Consider the following 8,477-nt stretch of genomic DNA (forward strand, 5'->3'; position numbering starts at 1 on the left):
AGCTTTTTAAGAATTCATATGGTGGGCTGAATATGCTGTGCAGGTGTTCTTTAACTGTTATTGTCTTTATTTGTTACTTTGCATGGTCAGTGTACAGAATATGAAACCCTCTTGCCGATCTCTGGAAGGCATGGTATAAATTGTACCAGGGAAGCCTAAAAATTTTCAGGGGATAAAATCCCTGATGGGAGCCTCTTATAGGTATAAGAGAAGTAGTTGAGACGGGGGAAAAATAAGCAGGGTTGGGAGGTACCGACACTTACAGACAAGTGAGGGAGTACTGACACTTAAAAAAAGTAGTAACTGACATTCAAATGTTTTTGTCTTTATGTGTGCCTGTTTATGCACGAGTGAGTGATTGATGAGTTGACCTGATCGACGAAACCTGACCTCCGGGGTGCAAATATAAATCTCTGTGTCCCGTGTTAACAGGAACCTGATCAGTGACGCTGAAAGGAGTCCCTAACAAGGCCACGATTCTGGACAGGGCCCCCTGCAGTTCCGTTTGTATATTTCAACAGTCAGGGGACTGTTTTATGTGTGTGAAAGGATAAAATAATAAGCCTCTTGGTGTACATAAACCGCCAGCCATGGGCAATACTGCTGGTAAAGAGGATAAGGTATGGAAGACAGCTAAAGAAATTGTACAAGAAAGAGAAGGCAGAGCTGCAGTTGGTAGAGGATGTGATAAATTGTTTAAGCACATAGGATATAAAGGGACAGGAGTATTAGATCTCCAGCAGTGGGAAAGGTTTTCAGACAGTCATACTGGGTGGGCAAAAGATAATGGATTACAGGAAATGTTGAATAGTTGGAAAAAGGCAAGTAGAGATATAGAAGATGCAGGATATCAGAGAAAAGAATTCAAAGGACAGATATATTATGCTCCCCCATTGCCAGGTCAGTTCCCTCTTCCACCTCCACCCCCTCCTTCATCTCAATTCCAACAGTCTCCCCCACCCTATGCCAAGCCATCCACTCCAAGGTCAAACACTGGACAGGAGGGATGGACCTGCTGGCATTGTGGACAACAAAACCCGGATTGGAGAGAGAGCTGCCCTGCTTGCGGAGCTCCTCGGCACAAACCGGTTATGCCTATGCTCACTAGATCCAAGGCTAGTGAGTGGAAGCATGGAGAAGAGGACAAGGAGGAGATGCAGGGAGCGGAGAGTGGTATAGGAGCTCATGTAACACAGGGGGAAGGCAGAAGGAGCCAATATGATATGACCCCACAAAAAGTTAAATATAGACCATGGACACCTCAAGAGCATATGTCACTTAAACAGCAATTACCAGACCCCATGACCAGACCTATGCCTTTCTTTAGACAGATAGCACAAATACAAGACACATACTCTGCAACATCAGCTGATCTGGGTCCTTTGATTATGTTAAAAACAGGGGAGGCAGTGGGAACTATAATTTTAAATTATGTGAAAGACTATTGTGGCACAGATTGGGATAAAATTAAACATAGAGAATTAAAAAGTGGTAAGATATTTTTAATTGGTCTAGAACGTTGGGCAAAAGAAAAATTAAAAGAATCCTCCCTGTCTCTTTCTAATGTCACACAAGAGAAGGATGAAAGTGTAGAGCAATTTTATGCCCGCCTTCAACAACGTTGGTCAGATCTGGGGTATAGGGGCATACAAGAATTGGGTGACCATGTACTTAGCATGGCCTTTGTAGAGGGGTTGCGAGAACCCTTGAGGTCTAAACTCATGGATAACAAGCCTGAGTGGAGACAATATGAAGCAGCAGGCCTGGTGCAAGCAGCCAAGGGCATTGAACTAAATTTAAAAATCAAAAAAGGACATAGCTCTGTAATGATAGCACAATACAGCACAGGAGAGAACAAAATAAAACGGGGCACCCATCCCAAACATAACCTTAAGTGCCATTTCTGTGGTAAGCCTGGGCACTTTAAACGGGAGTGTAGAAAATTCCTCCAGCAGAGGGGTAGTGAACAACCCACAAAAGCACGAGTCGCCAAGGGAGAAATAGAAAACCAAGATTGAATAGTCGGCGACCCTCTGCCCTTCTTCCCCATGAGCAATGTAAAAGAGGGTGTGGCCATTTTTCTTAAAGGGGAAGTACTCAATAAGGAAATTCCTTTCCTTGTTGATACAGGGGCAGCAACCTCAGTCATCCAAAGCCACCTAATTCCTCCAGCATACCGGCAAAATACAGCTCAAACTGTTGTAGGTCTTGAAGGAGTTCCTAAGAAACTTCAGGAAACAGACCCTCTCCCCATAAAATTCAGAGACCAGACAGTGTTAACAAAACTATTGGTGAGTGATGATATTCCACTGTCAGTTATGGGCACAGACATACTCTCTGCCCTGTCAGCTTCCATTCAGTTTACTGAAGAAGGAACAGTGCAGATTGATTTTGCAAAAACAAACGCAGAACAATTTTGCCAGATGGTGGCTTCTCTAGATGATCCACAGCCAATTTTCCTCTTAACTACAGAAGAGGAAATAATATTACAGGAAGTTCCACAGGAACTCTGGGCCAAGTCCAAAACAGATATTGGTCATATGAATGTGACACCCATGGTAGTCACACTAAAACCAGGACGCGTAGCCCCCCAAGTAAAACAATATCCATTGGGTAGGGCCCAAGAGGATTCTATAGGCCCACAAATTACAGACTTAATTCAAATGGGGGCACTACGGGAAATAACATCACCAGCCAATACTCCCCTCTTCCCAGTTAAAAAGAAAACACAAAAGGGACAACCAGATGTTTATCGCATGGTACATGATCTTCGGGAAATTAATAAAGTAACTGTACTCGACACCCCAGTAGTGCCAAATCCACATACGCTTTTAGCACAAGTCCCGCCCACTGCGACATTTTTTACAGTGATAGATCTTGCAAATGCGTTTTTCAGTGTACCGATCCATCCGGATTGCCAGTACCTTTTTGCTTTTACCTTCAAGCGTAAACAATACGCTTGAACCGTCCTGCCACAAGGTGCGCAGAATTCTCCAAACATGTACACCCAGGCACTCCAGTCTGTTTTGCAGGCCTGGACTCCGCCTGATGGAACTGTGCTGTTGCAATATGTTGATGACCTTCTGCTTTGTGCTGAGGATCTGAAAACATGTCAATCTGCATCCATTTCTCTTCTAAAATTTTTAGCAGAAAATGGCTGCAAGGCTTCAAAGGAAAAATTACAGCTTTGTAAACAAAAGGTTGTGTTTCTAGGCCATTGCCTAGCTCAAGGAACCAAACATCTCACAGAAGAACGAAAAGCTGCAGTTCAAGCCATTTCTGTACCTTCCTCTGCTGCCAAACTCCGCACCTTTTTGGGGCTTGTCTCATACTGCCGTCCTTGGATCCGTTCTGCCTCATCCCTGATGCAACCACTCTATGATTGTCTTCCAAGTGTTCCTTTCTCTCTCACTCCTGAAGCAACTGACAATTTCCATACACTAAAACTCTCTATTCTCAGTTCTCCAGCACTGGGAATTCCTAATTACACTCTACCTTTCACTCTCTTCTGCACTGAACTTTCTGGTCATGCGACGGCAGTGTTGACACAAAAACATGGAGGACGTCCACGGCCACTTGGGTATTACTCCATGAGATTGGATCCGGTGGCCCGAGGAGCCCCCTCCTGTGTCCGTGCGGTAGCAGCAGTACAAGCAATGGTTGACAAATCTTCTGAGTTGGTCCTGGACTACCCCCTAGTGGTTCTCACCCCCCATGACATCCAGAGTATACTCACTCAAGTACAACCTAAACACCTGTCTCTAGCTCGTCAAATAAGGTTACAATGTGCCTTGCTCATGCCTCCTAACATCTCCTTCCAACGGTGCACTACCTTGAACCCGGCTACTCTTCTTCCAATCGAGTATCCCGATTCAAATGGGGGGGTGGGGGATTTGGGTACTGCAGATCAGTTATTTTTAAATTCTGTACAGCATGATTCTGATTTATTTGATTCAAAACACCAGCATGATTGTCTAGAATTGATGCAGCAAGAAACTGCAGGTTTTGAATCAGTTACTGAAACGCCTATTGACAATGCACATTTTGAGCTTTTTGTAGATGGTTCACGGTACCAAGGTGAGGATGGCCGATTCCATACCGGGTATGCAGTAGTCACACAACATGATGTCCTAAAAGCAGAAGCTCTGCCTCCGCATGTCTCAGCACAAGAAGCGGAATTGAAGGCCCTCACTGAGGCGTGTAGAGTGGCAGAAGGTAAAACAGCAAACGTTTACACTGATTCCAGGTATGCATTTGGCATAGCTCATGATTACGGCCCAATATGGAAGGCCAGACAATTTTTAACTTCTGTAGGACAACCCATTAAGAATGGTGCAGCAGTACAGAACCTTATGAAAGCCCTACTCCTACCGGATAAAGTAGCAATCCTAAAGGTGAAAGCTCATACTAAAGCCGACACTGCAGAAGCAAAAGGCAACGCCCTCGCAGACTTCACAGCAAAGGCAGCGGCCCTCAAACCATGGAAGAAAGAAGAAAAGAAGATACTGACCGCACAAGTCAGAGACTATGATTTGGACTTTGATAAAAATATGGACATTGATGTACTAAAGACATTACAGTCACAAGCCAGCAAAGAAGAAAAAGATAAATGGACTAATATGGGAGCAGTAGAACAGGGTGGCGTATGGCAAACAGTCAGTAGAACTTGCCTACCACGATCCCTGTACCCCATGATGGCCCAGCTGATCCATGGAAAGACTCACCTATCGAAGGCAGCTATGCTACTGACGCTTGAGAGAGAATGGGTGGCCCCTGGGTTCTCTGTAACTGCTGCATCATTTGTCCAATCTTGTATGATCTGTGCCGTGAGCAACCCAGGACAGAAAGTAAAGGTCCCGCAAAAACACTTGCCTAGGCCACTCTACCCATTTCAGAGATTGCAAATTGACTATATTCAGCTCCCACGTGTGGGGAAATATGAATATGTGCTTGTTGTTGTTGATATCTTCTCAGGTTGGGTTGAGGCCTACACCATCACCAAGGCAACTGCTCAGGCAACAGCAAAGAAGCTCATGAATGAGGTAGTCTGCAGGTATGGGGTACCAGAGGTAATCGAGTCAGACAGGGGTACACATTTCACAGGTGAAATAATGCAACACATCATGTCTGCCCTGGGTATTTCCCAAGCATTTCACACCCCTTATCATCCACAAAGTAGTGGGAAGGTAGAAAGGATGAATGGTACCCTAAAACTAAAAATACAGAAAGCAATGAAAGAAACAGGCAAACCATGGACTGAGTGCCTCCCATTGGCCCTTTTCTCAGTCAGATATGTGCCTAACAGAAAAACAGGATTATCACCATATGAAATCTTGTTTGGGTGTGCACCCAGGTTGAGTCTGTACTTTCCACAGGTACTGCAGGCCCAGTATGGTACTCTAACTGACTATGTTATGTCCTTAAATGCACGCCTAAAGGCAACACACAATCAAGTGTTTTCTTCAATTCCAGATTCAAATTCTCTTGAAGGAACGCATGATCTGCAGCCCGGAGATTGGGTAGTGACAAAGAGACACGTGAGGAGGACATTGGAACCAAGGTTTGACAGCCCGTATCAAGTGCTGCTCACAACCAGTACTGCCGTCAAACTAGAGGGTAAAACCAATTGGGTACATGCCTCACATTGCAAAAAGGTTAAGAAACCACAATATGAGAGAAATGAGACTATTCCTGGTGCTTGGAATTCTCCTGCTTATCGCCAGGGCCTGGACCCTGACGCCAGCGGGAAAGTTGAAATTGGCACAAACTAAGGAAGGAGGTGTTGTTAGAAGCTACTGGGGTTGGGCAAATAAAACTAAAGCCAGACAGCAAGACGAGTTCATATGTGAAGGCAATCATAGGTGCATAATAGCCAATTTTACACTAGGAGAGACCAGTGGCTTATATGTCCCCTCCAATAAATTTAAAGGTCGTTCATATGTCATACAGGAAGGAGAGCATCCTTGGATAAACATTATCAGTAGAGTAAATATCTCATGCTATAAACTAACCCAAGGATGTGTGGCTCATATAGATAAGCAGTTCACATATGAGCATCTTTCAAAAACGTTAATGTGTAAGGGTGACCAAGTTGGAAGAGGAGGCACAAACCAGACAATATCTTTAAAAGATACATATACTCTCCTGTGCATTAATGGTACTCCTATAGCCAACTCTCTAATGTGGTTAAACCTTTTGACCGTCCTGGAAACAACCCCTGTGGTACACACTGACAATTTAGTTAGGCTCCCCCATACATGTAAAAATGTCTCAACCAAACAACAGAGGACCGTAGTGCAGTTTAATATATCTTTCCCTGTAATGAAATCATGCTCTAGAATGAAGAGAGAATGGTACGATACTCTTCTTGGAGGAATAGGAGCAGGCACAGGGGTTTTAAATTCAATAGATTTAGAAGTAATGAAAAATAAGATGGCAGGGGAAGGAAGAGATGTGTCTAATCTGGTCAATATTCAGGCACAATGGATGCCCTCCATATTCCTCCCCCAACATCTTGCATTAGGATATAATAAGGATGTATTAACGCTTTTTAATCTGAGTTTTGGGGTTCAAAATGATTTGTTTGTAAATATGAGTAAATTCATAAACTATACACAATGTAGCCTGCAATATGTATATATGATTCACGAGAAGGATAAAGCACAGTCAGATTTGATGACAAATAATGAAAAATTGTGGAGAAATATTTTCAAGAATGTAATTCCAGTAGCATCCTGGATACGGCCCCGGGCTGATAGTGTAGAATGCTCTGATGAATATTGCACTGGAGAAATGACTTTTTATGATGTAAAAGACACAAGCCTGATGTGTAAGTTTGTAGTACTACCTGTGGTGTTCGGACCGCGTCTATATGCTTTCCAATATTGGTTGCCCAAGTTCACAGGTACTATGATTGATAGTGAAAATAAAACCTATGGCATAGAGAACTGTGAAGAAACACTGGATGGCCTAGTATGCGGACGGAGTACAGCCGCATATGAGCCATGTTTCCTGCAGCCTTCAGTCAGCATATGTGATTGGACGGTGCTACCTGCGTCTTTCCATATGCTGATAGAAGTTGGCCCCCAATATGTATGCTTTGTTACCAACCAAACTAAAACCACCAGTATGTATAATCTCACCACTCCATTTTCTGGATGTTTACAGAACATATCGGTGATACATTGGTTTACAGAAACTTACACCTTTTTGCCAGATGCTGAAGCTGCAATAAAGTATTACTGGCACCCATATGCTATCCCTATGTCAAATCTGACTATATCCTTGGGTAGAATTGTAAGACTAATGAAAGACACTGAACACCTTCAAAAGCATTTGGATGTTACTAACCTCTCCCTTATGGAATTAGAAAAACAAACTATATGGGTAGGAGATAAGTTGGTCAGCATAGGTAATAAGATCCAGATAGACACAGAATATAACTGGTATGATATTTTTACTGGATGGTCACCTACAGCAGGAAAGATGATGGATTTTATGTTTCACCCATTACTAATACTGTTTCTTTTGTTCATTCTTTTGAGTGTTTGCAACTTATGGACATTCTGTGGGATACGGAGACAAGCAAATTATCTGGAATCGCTCCCTCTACGATATCGTTAAAACAGTCAAAAGAGTAAAAGAGCAACAACAGTGGGGATCCGGCGAAGAGGATAGAAAGACCGGCAGGGGTGGCTTAGCACCCTTGATAGTACCACAACAAAGGCTCTTTTCAAGATGGACTGTTTTAAATGGGGGATTGTGAGGGTTATGAACATACTAATTTATATATGTATGTATCTTTGATATACGTTTCCGGAGGCTTTAGGCCTAAATTGTACACTCTATTCTGTGTCCTATGAAAAGTTCTGATAAATGCTTGTACATTTAGGTTAGTACTTAATTACATTAAGTAGAGGTGTAATCTTAAATGTCCATCATGTCTCCAAGAACTTGTTAATCTCGTTACAATGATCAAAGGATAATGGAATGCTTCGATCATTAACTGCTGTCTAGGGCATGTGATTAAAATGTAGATTGTGATAAAGAATCAAGGTACTAGACAGTCAGTCTACATTCCAACAAAAGAAGCCATGTTTATTGAGAAAACGCAATTATTCACCACCTTAGTACTTTGACCTCAGTATAACAGATTGAACTTTGTAACACTAGCCTTTGCACTGATACGCCTACTGATACGCCTACTGATACGCCTACTGATACTCCTTCTATTTTTTGTATAAGAAATGACAATGTACAGAATAAACACAGATTGCTTCTAGACACAGGCCTGATCTCTGTGTTTCATTGCTTTCTCACGGCGGCCGCCATAACCACCTCCGATTTGGAGCCTCACAGCATATTGACGGAACATTGAATTCCACAACATTGTATGTAAGGAACTTATACTTCATTATGTGTTATGGTCACATACTTGAATGTGGACTTCAAAAGCTGCAATTTGTTTGTCATAGGCT

The sequence above is a fragment of the Eleutherodactylus coqui genome, chromosome 4 (genome assembly GCF_035609145.1).
Source record: "Eleutherodactylus coqui strain aEleCoq1 chromosome 4, aEleCoq1.hap1, whole genome shotgun sequence".
Taxonomy (NCBI): Eukaryota; Metazoa; Chordata; class Amphibia; order Anura; family Eleutherodactylidae; genus Eleutherodactylus; species Eleutherodactylus coqui.